This window comes from Bos mutus, chromosome 2 (genome assembly GCF_027580195.1).
Source record: "Bos mutus isolate GX-2022 chromosome 2, NWIPB_WYAK_1.1, whole genome shotgun sequence".
Classification (NCBI taxonomy): domain Eukaryota; kingdom Metazoa; phylum Chordata; class Mammalia; order Artiodactyla; family Bovidae; genus Bos; species Bos mutus.
In genome coordinates, this window is record NC_091618.1 from 92,485,931 (window position 1) to 92,505,144 (window position 19,214).

Sequence of the window (19,214 nt, forward strand, 5' to 3'; positions counted from 1 at the left end):
AACAACCCAATCAAAAAGTGGGAAAAAGACCTAAACAGACATTTCTCCAAAGAAGACATACAGAAGGCTAACAAACACATGAAAAAATGCTCAATATCACTCATTATTAGAGAAATGAAAATCAAAATGACAATGAGATATCACTTCACACCAGTCAGAATGGCCATCATCAAAAAGTCTACAAACAGTAGACGCTGAAGAAGGTGTGGAGAAAAGGGAACGCTCTTTCACTGTTGGTGGGAATGTAAATTGATACAGCCACTATGGAAGACGGTAGGAGATTCCTTAAAAAACTAGCAATAAAACCACCATGCTGCTACTGCTACTGCTAAGTCGCTTCAGTTGTGTCCGACTCTCTGCGACCCCATAGACGGCAGCCCACCAGGCTCGCCCATCCCTGGGATTCTCCAGGCAAGAACACTGGAGTGGGTTGCCATTTCCTTCTCCAATGCATGAAAGTGAAAAGTGAAAGTGAAGTCGCTCAGTCATGTCCGACTCTTTGAGACCCCATGGACTGCAGCCTACCAGGCTCCTTCGTCCATGGGATTTTCCAGGCAAGAGTCCTGGAGTGGGGTGCCATTGCCTTCTCTAAAAACTACCATATGACCCAGTATTCCCAATCCTAGGTATATATCCTGAGGAAACCAAAACTGAAAAATACACATGTACCCCAATGTTCATTTGCAATAACTAGAACCTAGATGTCCATCGACAGATGAATGGATAAAGAAGTTGTGGTACATATACACAATGGAATATTACTCAGACATAAAAAGGAACACCTTTGAGTCAGTTCTAATAAGGTGGATGAACCTAGAGCCTATTATACAGAGTGAAGTAATCCAGAAAGAATAAGATAAATATCATATACTAACACATATATACAGAATCTAGAAAGATGGTACAAGAATTTATATGCAGGACAGCAATGGAGAAACAGACATAGAGAACAGACTTATGGACATGAGAAGACAGGAGGAGAGGGTGAGATATATGGAGAGAGTAACATGGAAACTTACATTACCATATGTAAAATAGATAGCCAATGGGAATTTGCTGTATGTCTCAGGGAACTCAAACAGGGGCTCTGTATCAACTTAGAGGGGTGGAATGGAGAGGGAGATGGGAGGGAGGCTCCAGAGGGAGGGGATATATGTATACCTATGGCTGATTAATGTTGAAGTTTGATAGAAAACAACAAAATTCTGTAAAGCAATTATCCTTCAATTAAAAAATTAAAAAAAATAAAAGAATCCATCTGCTAATGCAGGAGATATGGGTACAATCTCTGGGTTAGGAAGATTCTCTGAAGAAGGAAATGACGACCCACTCCAGTATTCTTGCCTGGGAAATCCCATGGACAGAGGAGCCTGGCAGCTGTAGTCCATGGGTCGCAAAAGAGTCAGACACGACTTAGTGACTAAACAACATATTATCAGGGATATTTATGAAAAGGGATAGAGCACTGAACTCCCTGGGAAGAGAGAATTATCACCTCGGTAGGAATTATTCTTAGGGTGAACACATCTAGTGTGGCCCACCTCTGTGCAGCTCTGAGACCTGGGGAGGCCAAATTGCCACCAATGACAGAGGTTGTTATTGCTTTGGATGATTCTTTTCATTGTTGCAGATTTAAAATGTTGGCAATCTTGTTTAAACAATGCTTGAAGAGTAATGAATTGACATGCTTTGTGTGTATTTTCTAATTCTTTCAAGCAGATCTCCAAATATTAGGATAGTAGGGGGAAATGTGTGTTACAGTGGGTAACTACACTTTGTCTACAGCACATCCTTCCAGGTTATCTGACAGTGATTTTGTGGGGAATATTTCACAATTCCAACATTTGTAGATAACGATACAACAAAAAACGATTCTTGTCTATAGACATACAAGCTCTGTTCTGTGCTCAGTTGCTCAGTCTTGTACGACTTTTTGCAATCCCATGGGCTATATAGCCTACCAGTCTCCTCTGTCCATTGGATTTCTCAGGTGAGAATATTCCAGTGGGTTGCCATTTCCTTCTCCAAGCTCTGCCCTATAGAAATTCAATTCACTTTCTTCCTTTCATTGAGGAACTAAGCTAGTTTTGCCTCTTTTTCCACATTCATTTCAACATGCCTTATCTATAAATGTGTCTGCTCTTTGAATTCTCCTTTGAACAGATTATAGAATTTTACCCATTAATGAGTTAGGAAAAGCTTTAATATGTGCTTACTTTTGGATCTGTATGAATTATAATTTACTGTTTTTTTTTTTAATTGATCTTTAATGTTACTTAAGAAACAAGCTTCCATTTATAGCCAATTAGTTGAAATGAGTGATCAGAACTTCTATGTCAGAGGCATGCTGTATCTGCCCATACCAATTAAACATATTCTCTGCTTAGTGAATATGGTAAAGAACTTTTTGCACTAATTAGCTTCTCACTAATCAATCATTTTCAGTCTGATCAGCTTCTCTGCAACGGATGCAGGAAAGGATGGCTCGCCCAAGTGTAATCTCTGTAACTACCAGTTCTTTCTGCGTCTTTCTACATAACAGTTCTTTCAGACTGTTTTTCCTTTCTTATAGGGCTGGTACTATTCTGTGAAGTACAGAACTGAATTTGCTGTTGATCTCAAAACTGCTGACTGTTCAATTACACTTTATGCAGAATTATTGTTGTTTAGTCGCTAAATCCTGTCCCACTCTTTGTGACCCCATGGGCTGTAGCCTGCCAGGCTCCTCTGTGTGTGTAAGTCTCCAGGCAAGAATACTGGAGTGGGTTGCCATTTTCATATCCATGGGATTGAATCCATGTCTCTTGTGTCTCCTGCATTGGCAGGTAGGTTCTTTACCGCTAGCACCAACTGGGAAGCCCCAGGAGTCCTGTGACTCTTGTCCTAATCATTAACTGTTTGAGCCTACTCTCTGGGACTTGAAGGCCTATGGGCTTTTGTAAACACGCAAGTCCCCGCCCCCCCCCCCCCCCCAGCCACCCACCCAAGGTCCTGCTTGGATTCAGAGGGATAGGACAGTAAGTAATACTGGGTAATCTATATGAATTGTTTCTTTTTTTTTCCCCTACATCTCTCTAGAAGGTAACATAAACATATTTCTTTTTCTGTTAGAATTTTGTATCTAATCTAAAGATATACTCAATAAGCATGGAAATCTTAACTAAGATGTAAATTTTTCTTTAAAAGGGGCATAAAAAATAAAATCCATTACTTAGAATTCTTTACCCAATTACTTTCACTCTATCATAGTTTCTGAGGATGCCAGCTGTGTTTTCCTTGTGGTAAAGACAGGCAATTTGAGTAAATTAAAGAATGTTTGCAATTGATGTGTACAGAGCTGTCCTTGGAAGTGTACATGGTATTTTCAAGATGAAAGACTCTAATAAGTGTTTTGTCTTTTCAGTGTTAGGACTGGTAAGATGCTGTCCTTTTTCTTTCTCGATTATGATTATAAAACCAACATGACCTGAAATTTTATATAATAATATCTGTATGAATTTCCTAGGGCTGCTCCTGCAAAATACCACTGCCTGGTGGGTTAAAATAGCAGCAATTTATTGTGTCACAGTTCTGAAAGTAGAAATCAGAGATAAGATGTTGGCAGGGTTAGTTCTTCCTAATAACTATGAAGAAGACTCTATTTCATATCTCTCTCTCATCTGGTCGTCAACTGGCAATATTTGTTGTTCCTTAGCTTGTGGAAACATTACCCCAGTCTCTGCCTTTTTCTTCACATAGTGTTCTCTGAATATGTATGTTTGTGTCCAAATTTCTCCTTTTTATAAGGACACCAGTCATACTGGTCCAATATGATCTTGTCCTAACTTAATTAACTACATCTATGATGATGATAGCATATTCAAAAGCAGAGACATTACTTTGCCAACAAAGGTCTGTCTAGTCAAGGCTATGGTTTTTCCTGTGATCATGTATGGATGTGAGAGTTGGACTGTGAAGAAGGCTGAGTGCCAAAGAATTGATGCTTTTGAACTGTGGTGTTGGAGAAGACTCTTGAGAGTCCCTTGGACTGCAAGGAGATCCAACCAGTCCATTCTGAAGGAGATCAGCCCTGGGATTTCTTTGGAAGGAATGATGCTAAAGTTGAAACTCCAGTACTTTGGCCACCTCATGGGAAGAGTTGACTCATTGGAAAAGACTCTGATGCTGGGAGGGATTGGGGGCAGGAGGAGAAGGGGACGACAGAGGATGAGATGGCTGGATGGCATCACTGACTCAATGGACATGAGTCTGGGTGAACTCTGGGAGTTGGTGATGGACAGGGAGGCCTGGCATGCTGTGATTCATGGGGTCGCAAAGAGTCGGACATGACTGAGCGACTGAACTGAACTGAATGATAATGCTAAAGCTGAAACTCCAGTACTTTGGCCACCTCATGTGAAGAGTTGACTTATTGGAAAAGACTCTGATGCTGGGAGGGTTGGGGTCAGGAGGAGAAGGGGACGACAGAGGATGAGATGGCTGGATGGCATCATTGACTCGATGGACGTGAGTCTGGGTGAACTCTGGGAGTTGGTGATGGACAGGGAGGCCTGGCGTGCTGTGATTCATGGGGTCGCAAAGAGTCGGACACAACTGAGCGACTGAACTGAACTGAACTGATGATGACCCTATTTCCAAATAACATCACATTCTGAGGTGCTAGGGGTTAGGACTTTAACACATAAACTTTGTCGAGACACAATTCAGCCCAAGAGAATATCACTCACTGGACACCTTCCATATGATTTGGTCAAAGCATAAGCACGTAATTATCGGAAGGTGTTTTCAAAAAGTTTTTCACAGTATTGAGACAATTTACTCATTGTCAGCACATTACTTAGTCAAAAAGAGCCTTACATTCTGATTGTTTATCAAATACAGATGATTGTTAGTGTCCTGTGTGGTTGCTGGTATTGTGAATTATCTGCACGTATTATAAGACTATTATTACCTGATAGCACAGCTTTTGTTTTTGGTAACTACAAGGAGAGCATGTTTCTCCAAGTTTCTTGTGATAGTGATTACTATAGCACATAGATTAAGCTCATGAGAGTTGTGTTGGTACCACTGGAGCAGTTTCTACATCAGGCTGGGGATGTCAAAGTCAAGGCTTACTCTGGGGGGAAGCCAGAAGGCAAGATGTCTGGTATAGTTTCTCTGTTTTTTTCTTTTCTCCCTCCATCTCCCTGGTTCCCTAGGTCAAGTGGAATACAGAGGGAATGTATGCTTGATAGTAGCTGTGCTTAGAATCAGACCTGGGCAGTGATAATGCATGCAGAATATACCCAGAGTGTAATACTAAAATAATATGTATATCCAAGTTTATAAAATAAATTTCTTTTTACTCATTTATTCATGCATATATCCATTCAGCAGTCATTGAGAACCTCTATAGATTAAGGGTTAAGGTCAAGTGCTTGGGAGTTAAGATATATATGAATTATAATCTAGATTCTATTATTAACTAATTACATGACCTTGGGCATTTTCTTTATATTTCTGAAACTCAATTTTCTTATCTGTATATATTTGAAATAATAATACTGTCTTGATAGATTACATTATACATTTGGGGGTAAGAACCCCCATATCTCAATAGCCTGAAATGACAAAAGTTTGTTTCCTTCTTAAGCTACATGTCCTTCATTGCTGGCTAAGTTCTCTATACCACATGGGCTGTCCTCCAGAACCACAGAGCAGCCAATATTTGGAACATTTCCCATTGCTATGGGAGAGGGAAAAAGAGATCTAGAGGAGCATTTTTATCATTTTTGCTCATAACATACTGGCCAGAATCAGTCACTGACCCACTCAACCACAAGGGACCAGGAATTGCTTTACTATCACGGAGAGTGGGAAAGACCTGGTGAACAACACACAGACTGTCACAAACTCCCTTCTGTAGGGTATAAAGAAGGATTTCATGCAGTTATTTGTGTGTGTAAATATATAAAGTGCCTGGTACAGTGACTGATAGACGCATGTTAGACTCTCAATAATAATAGTAGCTATTATTATTCTTGTACATTATCACTATTAATCACCTGTATATGCCAAGCACTGAGCTAGGTACTGGGAAGCCATGGGCTATCAGTGAAACTCCAACTGGGGGCAAGGAGTGAGACAGCTGTGACTTAGGAAGGCTATCATCCCTTACCTTGAATGAACAAATTAATAAACCCAGTTTGTTAATTGATCATAAGGGAAGTGGGCTAAAGCAGTGTCTAAATATTGTCTCATTTAATCCTCACCCCATCCTATAAATTAAGGATATTTATGCCAGTTCACAAATGAGGTAATACCTCATTTGCTTACACTAATTACCTTTTAAAAGGACTACCAATTTTTACTCCCATCAACAATATATAATAATAATGCATATTTCCTTGAATCTTCTCCACAACTTCCAGTTACCAATCTTTTAAATGTTTATTAGGAGACATTTAGGGAAATAATAAAAATAAATGGCTGCTTTAGTATATATTTCTATGATTACTCAAGAAGCAGAGAATAATTTCTTATGCTCACTGACTATTTGTGCTTTTGCGTGCTGATAATTCATATCTTTTGCCCATTTTCTTGTTGGATTGTTGATTTTTTCTTATTGATTTGCAAGAGTCCTTTAAATATTCTAATAGCAATTATTTGTTATATATGTTACAAATATTTTCTCTAAGTCTGTTGCTTCTCTTTAATATTATATGTATCTTTTACTAATACAGAATTTAAAATCTTATATGTGTATGTATCATATATTGGTCAGTCTTTTCTCATGGCTTCTGGACTTTATATGTCAATTCAGAATATCTTTCCTACTGAGATAAAAATAATTCTTTATATTTTGTTCTATTCAGTTTCTTTTCATAGTTTACTTTTTAGACAAGACAAAATTAACTTTTGCATAAGTTCTGAGATAGGGATCTAATTTTATCTTTTCCTAGAGGAGTCATTTGTTTCAAATTCAATTATTGATTTGGAAATTCTTAATTACATACATACACACATACACACACACACACACACACACAAAAACACACACACAGTTTTCTAGACTATTTTCCCCCCATTGGCATTGCTACAGTGTTTTAGAAACCATAGCTTTATCATATGTCTTAACAGCACTGAGGATTGATCCTCTCTCATTGTTCTTCTCTTTCCAAATATTTTTGGCAATCTTGTGCTTTGTCACCATGAACTTTTAAATCTGATTTTTAAGTCCCACAAACTATTCTATTAGGATTGGCCAGATGTATTGATTAATTGGGGAAGAATGACAGCTTTATACTGTTGAAGTTTCACATTCAGGAACATGATGTATCTTTATATTTAGATCTACCTTTCTGCCTTGCAATAAAGTTTGATAGTTTGCTTTATGTAGGCTTTACATATTTCTTTTGAGTGTTATTCTCAGGTATTAATGAGCTTAATTGCTATGCTTTTGAATGGAATAAATGTTTCCATTATGTTTTCTGATTTAATATTGTTGACATATAAACTTTATTTTTGTTGTTGAGCTTGTATCACTGGCTTCCTAAATTTTCACACTGGATTCAACAGTTTTTCATTTGATTTGTTTGGATAGTCTAGAAGAAAACTGTAGAATTTACAAACACAACTTTTTGTATAGCCATTCTTATTGGGAAGATAGAAGCCACTTAAATATTTACCACAAATGGAATGTGAAACAATAAAGTGGTTATAGAGGTGAAGGGACCCTTAAAAAACCACATCAGCAGTGACGAGATAACCCAGGCGTTATTAACAGCAGGAAGCCACATTACTAGACTGAAAAGATAAAGAGAAGAGGCAGGGTTAATGGAGCCTAGGGACCAGCTCACCCTCAAAAAGCTGGAAGCTTGGTGGGCCAGTCCCGTGGGAGTCATGTAGGAGAAAAGCTGCTATTTTCTTAGTGTTTCTTTTTGATTTCTTTGTAGCATGTGAAAGTGACAGCCCTTGTTTAACTCTCCGACATTTCATTGTCCTTTGATTTTTGTTGCTGGGCACAGAAATGGTGTTTTAAAGGCAGATGTAATAGTAATAAAATAAGGATGGTGACAAATTCAGGGTATTTGTTCTTTGGGGGCTATGTATAGTTTCTCCATTAACTTTCTTTTATCTCTTTATATGCTATCCTTTAGATACGCATTTTTATCATGACTTTAAATTTTAGATACCTTCCAAATTTTGCTTCTGGTTAGAATCTTTCTGGTCTGTCAGTTATTACAGCTCTTTATGAATAAATTGCCTCCTGACTTTGGTGAATCATTTATTGACACCAAAACCTTGGTTTACTTTGTTCCTTTCCTATTCTAACCAGCAGACCACCTTTCTCCCTTCCCTTTAAGCTATAGCAATAATATGTGGATTTAAGTCTAGGCTCTCCTACTAGTGGATTTGAAATCTTAGATGAGTTAATTTATGTATGCGTTAAATATTTACATGTAAATGGGATTTTCTGAGTAAAATGGGATTCTTTATTTTCCACCTTTATAGAGATAAAAGTAACATATAATACTGTGTAAGTTTCAGGCACATTTTTTAAAATTCATGCTTAAAATTTGTAATAAGAATAGTTGTTTTAGATCATGAACAAAAATCCTATGACTTAGGGCTAAGTTATCTTTGGTGACATAAAGGAGAGCAGATGAAATCAAACAGTAAAGTGAGAATCAAGATTGTAGGGAAGTAACAAATGGTGACAGAGAAGGCAAATCAGAAATGATGAATAATTTCAGTCATATAGGAGGAAAGGGTTTTCAGGGGAAATGTGGAAAATCAGACAATATGCTATGTGTACAAAATTTGCAGAAGGCAGAAATCTATAAACAGTTAAAAGATAAATAAAATTTCCAAGCAACTCTTAAAATCTTGTTGAACATGGGAATCGTGAACTTGGAGAAAAGCTAGATGGAATATTTTTGTGACACCACTCAGAAAAACTCAGGACTTATTTAATACTTGGAATTTTTGAGTAGCATATCTGTTTTGCATAATATGGGAAAGGAGGATCAAATTAGACAGAGATCCTTGAAGGTTAGAGGTCACAGTGAAATTGTTTAACCAAATTTCACTCTGGAAAACACAGCAAGTGAAACCAAAAATGACCTGATATGTAGAGAAAATAGAAAATAGGACCAGAAATCTTAAAAACAGGGACAGCAATTGTAAGCTTATGATAACTACTCTTTCTCCTCTATCTTGATTCTCAAATCTTAATTCCCATTAAAAATTAGCTTCACTACGATGTGATAACTATAGTTATTACTGCTGTATGATTCATAGGAAAGTTGTTAAGAAAGTAGAGCCTAAGAGTTCTCATCACAAGGAGAGTTTTTTTCCTTTTCTTTTTATTTTACCTTATGAGATGATGGATATTAAGTAAACCTATTGTGGTAATAATTTCAGAATGTATGCAAATTAAACCATCATGTTGTACACCTTAAACTTATACAGTGGTATATTTCAGTTACTACTCAATAAAACTAAGAAAAATTAAAACAAAAATCAAAACAAACAAACAAAAAAGCTGCTGCCAGAGAAGCTGTACAAGGCTGAAAGGAGGTGGGAAAAATACCTAGGCTTCTCCCTTTCCCCACTCTCCAATCAGTCTCCTACTCTGCCTGCCATCTTTTGGATTTAGCTGGACACCAGCTGAAAAGGAACCAATACCGCAGAGATTGGCCCACCTATGATAGTGAATCTGAGTACAGGTAGGTCTAGGATTGGATCACTTTCAAATATTTATGCCTCTAAATTCTTTTTCTCATTTAATTATACTGGTGAGGACCAGCAGCACAAATTTGAAGAGTGCTATGGATAGGACATCTCTGTGCTTATTCTTGATTTTAGAAGGGTTACTTCTAATGTTACAATCTTAAATGGGATGCTGAGGAATTGAATCCTTTGTAACATACACTGAGATGACTATATAAGAATATATTATATATGTATATATATACATTAATTTACTATATTGATGTGCTGAATTGCACTGATAGACTTGCTAATGAGCAGAAGTGAATCAGCCTTCCGTTGTTTGGAAAAACCTTACTTTGTAAGTGTATTGTTCCTTTTAATAAAGTGCTATATTAGATTTATCCATATCTTATTTAGGACTTTTATATCTACGTACATAGGTGTTATGAAACTAGAAAATTATGCTAGCCTTGAGAATGAGTTAAGACCCTTTCTATCTTTTCTATGCCCTATATATTTAATATAAAGTTTTCCTAATCTTTTTTTTGAATGTTTGGAAGAACATCCACTTAAAACCTGATGTTTGATAGAGTGGTGGTGGTGGTGGTTTAGTTGCTAAGTTGTGTCCGACTCTTGCAACCCCATGGACTGTAGCTTGCTGGGCTCTGTTCATGGGATTTTCTAGGCAAGAATACTGGAGTGGGTTGCCATTTCCTTCTCCAAGCAATAGAGTATTCATAACCTTTTCAAGTTCTTCTATGATTATACTTTCTTTTTTCAGCCAATTGCTAAAATTTGCTTTAGTAAACTTTCATTTAGTCAGGAAGGCAGGAGAGTTTATGGGCATCTGGGTCTCCAACTCTTAGCCAGCTGCCTTGAAGACAGTCCCTTGTGTGGTTGAGGGAGGTTGCATAACCAGGATTGTTGTTCTAAAACTGATGACTTCCTTCTGTAGGAGAAATATGTATCTCATTAGCTGTCAATTTGGAGAATGGTATAAAGAAAGAGGACACTTAGTCCATTATTTTAGGGATACATGTATCTGACTGAAACTCACTCAGAAGAAAAATGGTACCAATGTAGCCAAGGAGATGCTGTCTCAGGGATAATCTCCCAGCCGTCTTTTCATGTGTGAAGCCAGAAAGTGCTATCATATAGGGATAGAAAGTGGGCAGTTCCCAGGGTGAGCGACTTCAGCTAATTAAATACATTTTTAAGACCAGAGGTTCCTTTTGTAACCTTAGAACCAGTCCTAAACTGGTCCATTTTCTAATAAGATACTGAGTTGTTTTTCAGAGACAACAGAAAACCATCAGTCATGTAGCTGAAGCACACACAGAGGAGAAATTTTGGCCTCAAACAATGCCTGGAGCCAGTGTTTCCACCCTCGCAGAGCCAAAGAACTTGGAAATGATCTGAATGTCAGAATTGTCTCAGAAGTGAAGGGTCCAGTGTCCAGGAAGAGCTGGTGCTGAAGCACCTTTATCATATCTTCCTCTAAAGGGCCAAGTTCTAAGCCCTCCGATGCAACCTGCTTGCCAGCACTTCCACATAACAGCCCTCCTCCTCTAATTCAGAGACGTTTGACCAAAACCCAAATCTGAGACACAGATATGAACTGTGCCTTCTGTCTCTTTGCCAGCAATAAAGTTTTTTCTCAAAAGCTGATGCTATAATGTTGGCTTCTATGTTCACTGGGCATCAAGCCCTTTACTTGGTAACACTCTTGTGTTGTTCACCAAAGTTGGGAAAAGAACTTAGTTTTCTCACACTACCCCGCTGTAAAGCAAGAAATGTTTATTTTTAAAGTGACTACAGATTATGAAATGTATTGTCTTACACAAATTAAAGCCGACATGGGACACTATGAGGCTTCTATGGAGAGGGATAGATTTCTTCACACCTCGATCCTATTTTGATTTAGGGGAAATTAGGTTAAAACTGACAACCAGGGCAGCCTTACAAGAAAAAAGAAGTACATTTTTATGTCAGTCTGTGGTTAAATTCATGTAAGCATGACCATTGGTAAGGTTAGCTTTGCTTTGATGGGAAATGTTTTCAGTTGATTGTATGTGTGAACTCCCACCGCCCCCCACCACCACCACCAAAGTCACTGCATGCTCTTTGTGCTTCTACCGTTTCACTGCACTGTATATTAACCTATGCCTGGTTCCCACCTGCAACCTCTCTCATTCTTTCCCCCATCCCCATGGGATGGCAGAACAATTCAGATAAACCGTATTAGGAGGAAAGAATTAAGAAATAGCTTCCTTGTTCCAGGAATGTGCTCTGTGTTTTCCAGATGTTAAATGAGGTAATTGCCCCAAACAATGGTTCTCAAACCTAAAGATGGATCATGTGGGTTATTATTTTTAATCTGATTCTTGGTATGGAAATTTGAGATCTGCTGACTTAGCTACAAGAGCTCTGCTTTCTAGTTAGGTGAACTTTCATTGAATTGAATACATGTTTGCCACTTACTATGTTTGTGGCATTGACAAGTGTATTAACCATTTAAAGATTAGTCTCTTCTTTAGGAAATGAGTATATTAATAACAGTATTAAGAACCAGTTCAGTCCAGTTCAGTCACTCAGTCGTGTCTGACTCTTTGTGACCCCATGAATCGCAGCACGCCAGGCCTCCCTGTCTATTCCCAACTCCTGGAGTTTACCCAAACTCATGTCCATGGAGTTGGTGATGCCATCCAGCCATCTCATCCTCTAAATGAGATTAAATGTGTCTATTGAGGGCTTAGCAGAATGCCTGAAACACTGTCAACAATCCATCAATGTGTTATCATTACCCAAGTCAGAAGACCTGGATTATTCTCATAAGTAGTGTGTTACTTTGGACAATTTATATAATTTCTTTGTCCCACTATTTAATCATCTGCAAAGTGCATTTATGTTTTTCTTTCTATTTTTAATTTTATTTTATTTTTAAACTTTACATAATTGTATTAGTTCTGCCAAATATCAAAATGAATCCACCACAGGTATACATGTGTTCCCCATCCCGAACCCTCCTCCCTCCTCCCTCCCCATACCATCCCTCTGGGTCGTCCCAGTGCACTAGCCCCAAGCATCCAGTATCGTGCATCGAACCTGGACTGGCAACTCGTTTCTTACATGATATTTTACATGTTTCAATGCCATTCTCCCAAATCTTCCCACCCTCTCCCTCTCGCACAGAGTCCATAAGACTGTTCTATACATCAGTGCCTCTTTTGCTGTCTCGTACACCAGGTTATTGTTACCATCTTTCTAAATTCCATATACATGCGTTAGTATACTATATTGGTGTTTTTCCTTCTGGCTTACTTCACTCTGTATAATAGGCTCCAGTTTCATCCACCTCATTAGAACTGATTCAAATGTATTCTTTTTAATGGCTGAGTAATACTCCATTGTGTATATGTACCATAGCTTTCTTATCCATTCATCTGCTGATGGACATCTAGGTTGCTTCCATGTCCTGGCTATTATAAACAGTGCTGCAATGAACATTGGGGTACATGTGTCTCTTTCCCTTCTGGTTTCCTCAGTGTGTATGCCCAGCAGTGGGATTGCAAATTCGTGATGTGTTTTTATATCTCTTAATCTTCAAATGGGCTTCCCTAGTGGCTCAGATGGTAAAGCGTCTGTCTGCAACACTTTATATGGCATTATTTATCATTTGGAGGAGAAACTCTTAACAATGAATTAATATGTGGTAGACGGGGAATTGAACATAAGTTCTCTGATATTCCCTTGTGGCTCAGATGGTAAAGGATCTGCCTGCAATGAGGGAGACCCAGGTTCAATCCCTGGGTAGGGAAGATCCCCTGGAGAAGGAAATGGCAACCCACTCCAGTATTCTTGCCTGAGAATCCCATAGACAGAGGAGCCTGGTGGGCTACAGTTCATAGGGTCGCAAAGAGTCGAACATGACTGAGAGATCATTCTTTTGTTTCTGTATCACATGGTCCTCAAATAAAGGACTTGAACTCAAAGCAATCTATAGAGTCAATGCAATCCCTATCAAGCTACCAATGGTATTTTTCACATAACTGGAACAAATAATTTCACAATTTGTATGGAAACACAAAAAAACCCATGAATAGCCAAAGAAATCTTGAGAAAGAAGACTAGAACTGGAGAAATCAACCTGCCTGACTTCAGGCTCTACTACAAAGCCACAGTCATCAAGACAGTATGGTACTGGCACAAAGACAGAAATGTAGATCAGTGGAACAAAATAGAAATCCCACACACCTACGCACACCTTATTTTTGATAAAGGAGGCAAGAATATACAATGGAGAAAAGACAATCTCTTTAACAAGTGGTGCTGGGAAAACTGGTCAACCACCTGTAACAGATTGAAAATAGAATGCTTTCTAACACCATACACAAAAATAAACTCAAAATCAATTAAAGATCTAAATGTAAGGCCAGAAACTATAAAACTCCTAGAGGAAAACATAGGCAAAACCCTTTCTGACATAAATCACAGCAAGATCCTCTATGACCCACCTCTCAGAGTAATGGAAATAAAAGCAAAAATAAACAAATGGGACCTAATTAAAAGCTTTTGCACAATGAAGGAGACTGTAAGCAAGATGAAAAGGCAGCCTTCAGAATGGGAGAAAATAATAGCAAATGAAGCAACTGACATAGAATTAGTCTCAAAAATATGCAAGCAGCTCATGCAGCTCAATGCCAGAAAAACAAATAACCCAATCAAAAAATGGGCCAAAGAACTAAACAGACAGTTATCCAAAGACATACAGATGGCTAAAAAACACATGAAAAGATGCTCAACATCACTCATTATCAGAGAAATGCAACTCAAAACCACAATGAGGTACCATCTCATGCCAGTCAGAATGGCTGCTATCAAAAGGTCTACAAATAATAAATGCTGGAGAGGGTGTGGAGAAAAGGGAACCCTCTTACACTGTTGGTGGGAATGCAAACTAGTAGAGCCACTATGGAGAACAGTGTGGAGGTTCCTTAAAAAACTGGAAATAGAACTGCCATATGACCCAGCAATCCCACTGAGGAAACCAGAATTGAAAGAAACACATGTACCCCAATGTTCATCGCAGCACTGTTTACAATAGCTAGGACATGGAAGTAACTTAGATGTCCATCAGCAGATGAATGGATAAGAAAGCTGTGGTACATATACACAATGGAATATTACTCAGCTATTAAAAAGAATGCATTTGAATCAGTTCATATGAGGTGGTGGAGAAGGCAATGGCACCCCACTCCAGTATTCTTGCCTGGAGAATCCCATAGATGGAGGAGCCTGGTGGGCTGCAGTCCATGGGGTCGCTAAGAGTCGGATATGACTGAGCGACTCCACTTTGACTTTTCACTTTCATGCATTGGAGAAGGAAATGGCAACCCATGCCAGTGTTCTTGCCTGGAGAATCCCAGGGACGGGAGCGCCTGGTGGGCTGCTGTCTATGGGGTTGCACAGAGTCTGACATGACTGAAGTGACTTAGCAGTAGCATATGAGGTGAGTGAACCTAGAGCCTATTATATAGAGTGAAGTAAGAAAGAAAAATACCATACAGTATATTAATGAATATATATGGAATTTAGAAAGATGGTAATGATGACCTTATATGCAAGACAGCTAAAGAGACACAGATATAAAGAACAGACTTTTGGACTCTGCAGGAGAAGGTGAGGGTGGGATGATTTGAGCGAATAACATTGAAACATGTATATTACCATATGTGAAATAGATCACCAGTCCAAGTTCAATGCATGAAACAGGGCACTCAAAGCCAGTGCACTGGGACAACTCTGAGGGATGGGATGGGGAGGGAGGCGGGAGGGGGGTTTAGGATGGGGGACACATGCACACCCATGGCTGAGTCATGTCAATGTATGGCAAGAACCACTACAATAGTGTAAAGTAATTAGCCTTCAATTAAAATAAATTAATTAAAAAATAAATAAAGATACCATTAAAAAAATGAAGAACTACAATGTCAAACTGTGTAAAAATAAAGGAAAATTGAGACCCATTGTGAGGGTCCAAGTGACCTTCAAATATGAACTAGAAGCCCAAATTCCAGCTGCCAATGTGAAGTTGTCTCCCCATAACTTCCATTTCCAGTATCATCACTCCCCCACAGCTAAGATATTCAAAGGAGGAGAGCAGAGGAACCCAATCACACTGGTAAGACCAAGAGTGGATTCAAATCTGCTTTCTGAACAGTGCTTTTGAGAGATATGACCTCTCTGTTGCTGCAGGCTGCCTCCCTCCCTGTACAGTCACCAGAACCCTGGGAATAAAATGAGCTGCATTCTACCAAGTTGAGATGTCTTCACTTGAATTCTGGAGGCCACGGGTATGCAAGTAGAGTGAGGTTTTTCCTGTTTCCTCAGATCCTTCTGCATTCAAGTTTTGTTTTTAACATTCTTAGAGGATACCAAGGAAGGGGTGACAGAACCTAGAATTTAAAGAAAGAGCAGGAGTTATAGAACTGCTGGCTAAAAACTGGGATGTCCAAAGCTGATGATGAAAGATGGGAAGTATCACATATTCCCAAAGAGTGCCAGCAATTAGGATCAGTCTCCTGCCTGCAGAACTTACCACCAGGTGACAGTGTATAACCAGCAGTTCACTATCTATCAATCTTGCCCAGGTATCCCAACTCAAAATAAGAAAAGCATGGAAAAGATGGACTAAATGTTAGGAGTGGCTTACTTTTGTTTCCTTCTTAGGGGGTGATGAATTCTTCCCTCCAAAGGCAAGCAATGGGGTTCTCTAGAGCTCCTCATAACTGTTGGGGGTATCCTCCAGGCAGGATAGGTTAGCAGTTGCTATTTAAAGAATGCTTAATGTGCGGTAGAACCTGTAGACACAACTTGAATGTCTTCAGAGTAGTATGGAAGAAGAGTTCTTGAAGGATGTGCTGTGAAACAAGGAATTCCCTCGTATTATAGGGTGAGTAGAGTTTTTGCCTAACCTGAGACACTTTTGAAAGTAAAAGGGGATACTATAATTATTCCTGGACAACAGTTGTAAAATATGTCAACCAGGATGTCTGATTATCTAAATTTACTTTAATATACTTCATCACAGAGAGTGTGATATATGCATGCTAATTACTTTTAATCTACAAACCCTATGGGTAATTAGTTAGTATTTGAAGACCTCTAATTGGCAAGAGTGAATGTTGACATTCTAGGAATCAGCGAACTGAAATGGACTGGAATGGGTGAATTTAACTCAGATGACCATTATATCTACTACTGCGGGCAGGAATCCCTCAGAAGAAATGCAGTGGCCAACATCGTCAACAAAAAGTCTGAAATGCAGTACTTGGATGCAATCTCAAAAATGACAGAATGATCTCTGTTCGTTTCAAAGGCAAACCATTCAGTATCACAGTAATCCAAGTCTATGCTCCAACCAGGAACACTGAAGAAGCTGAAGTTGAGCGGTTCTATGAAGACCTACAAGACCTTTTAGAACTAACACCCCAAAAAGATATCCTTTTCATTATAGGTGACTGGAATGCAAAAGTAGGAAGTCAAGAAACACCTGGAGTAACAGGCAAATTTGGCCTTGGAATATGGAATGAACCAGGGCAAAGACTGATAGAGTTTTGCCAAGAAAATGCACTGGTCATAACAAACACCCTCTTCCAACAACACAAGAGAAGACTCTATACATGGACATCATCAGATGGTCAACACCGAAATCCGATTGATTATATTCTTTGCAGCCAAAGATGGAGAAGCTCTATACAGTGACCAAAAACAAGATCAGGAGCTGACTGTGGCTCAGACCATGAACTCCTTATTGTCAAATTCAGACTTAAATTGAAGAAAGTAGGGAAAACCACTAGACCATTGAGGTATGAACTAAATCAAATCCCTTATGATTATACAGTGGAAGTGAGAAATAGATTTAAGGGCCTAGATCTGATAGATAGAGTGCCTGATGAACTATGGAATAAGGTTCATGACATTGTACAGGAGACAGGGATCAAGACCATTCCCAAAGAAAAGAAATGCAAAAAAGCAAAATGGCTGTCTGGGGAGGCCTTACAAATAGCTGTGAAAAGAAGAGAAGCAAAAAGCAAAGAAGAAAAAGAAAGAAATAAACATCTGAATGCAGAGTTCCAAAGAATAGCAAGAAGAGATAAGAAAGCCTTCTTCAGTGAACAATTCAAAGAAATAGAGGAAAACAACAGAATGGGAAAGACTAGAGATCTCTTCAAGAAAATCAGAGATACCAAAGGAACATTTCATGCAAAGATGAGCTCTATAAAGGACAGAAATGGTATGGACCTAACAGAAGCAGAAGACACTAAGAAGAGATGGCAAGAATACACAGAACTGTACAAAAAAGATCTTCATGACCCAGATAATCACAATGGTGTGATCACTGACCTAGAGCCAGACATCCTGGAATGTGAAGTCAAGGGGGCCTTAGAAAGCATCACTACGAACAAAGCTAGTGGAGGTGGTGGAATTCCAGTTGAACTATTTCAAATCCTGAAAGATGATGCTGTGAAAGTGCTGCACTCAATATGCCAGCAAATTTGGAAAACTCAGCAGTGGCCACAGGACTGGAAAAGGTCAGTTTTCATTCCAATCCCAAAGAAAGGCAATGCCAAAGAATGCTCAAACTACCACACAATTGCACTCATCTCACACGCTAGTAAAGTAATGCTCAAAATTCTCCAAGCCAGGCTTCAGCAATATGTGAACCGTGAACTTCCTGATGTCCAAGCTGGTTTTAGAAAAGGCAGAGGAACCGGAGATCAAATTGCCAACATCCGTTGAATCATGGAAAAAGCAAGAGAGTTCTAGAAAAACATCTATTTCTGCTTTATTGACTATGCCAAAGCCTTTGACTGTGTGGATCACAATAAACTGTGGAAAATTCTGAAAGAGATGGGAATACCAGACCACCTGATCTGCCTCTTGAGAAATTTGTATGCGGATGAGGAAGCAACAGTTAGAACTGGACATGGAACAACAGACTGGTTCCAAATAGGAAAAGGAGTTCGTCAAGGCTGTATATTGTCACCCTGTTTATTTAACTTATATGCAGAGTACATCATGAGAAACGCTGGACTGGAAGAAACACAAGCTGAAATCAAGATTGCTGGGAGAAATATCAATAACCTCAGATATGCAGATGACAGTACCCTTAGGGCAGAAAGTGAAGAGGAACTCAAAAGCCTCTTGATGAAAGTGAAAGTGGAGAGTGAAAAAGTTGGCTTAAAGCTCAACATTCAGAAAACGAAGATCATAGCATCTGGTCCCACCACTTTATGGGAAATAGATGGGGAAACAGTGGAAACAGTGTCAGACTTTATTTTGGGGGCTCCAAAATCACTACAGATGGTGACTGCAGCCATGAAATTAAAAGACGCTTACTCCTTGGAAGGAAAGTTATGACCAACCTAGATAGCATATTCAAAAGCAGAGACATTACTTTGCCAACAAAGGTTCGTCTAGTCAAGGCTATGGTTTTTCCCGTGGTCACGTATGGA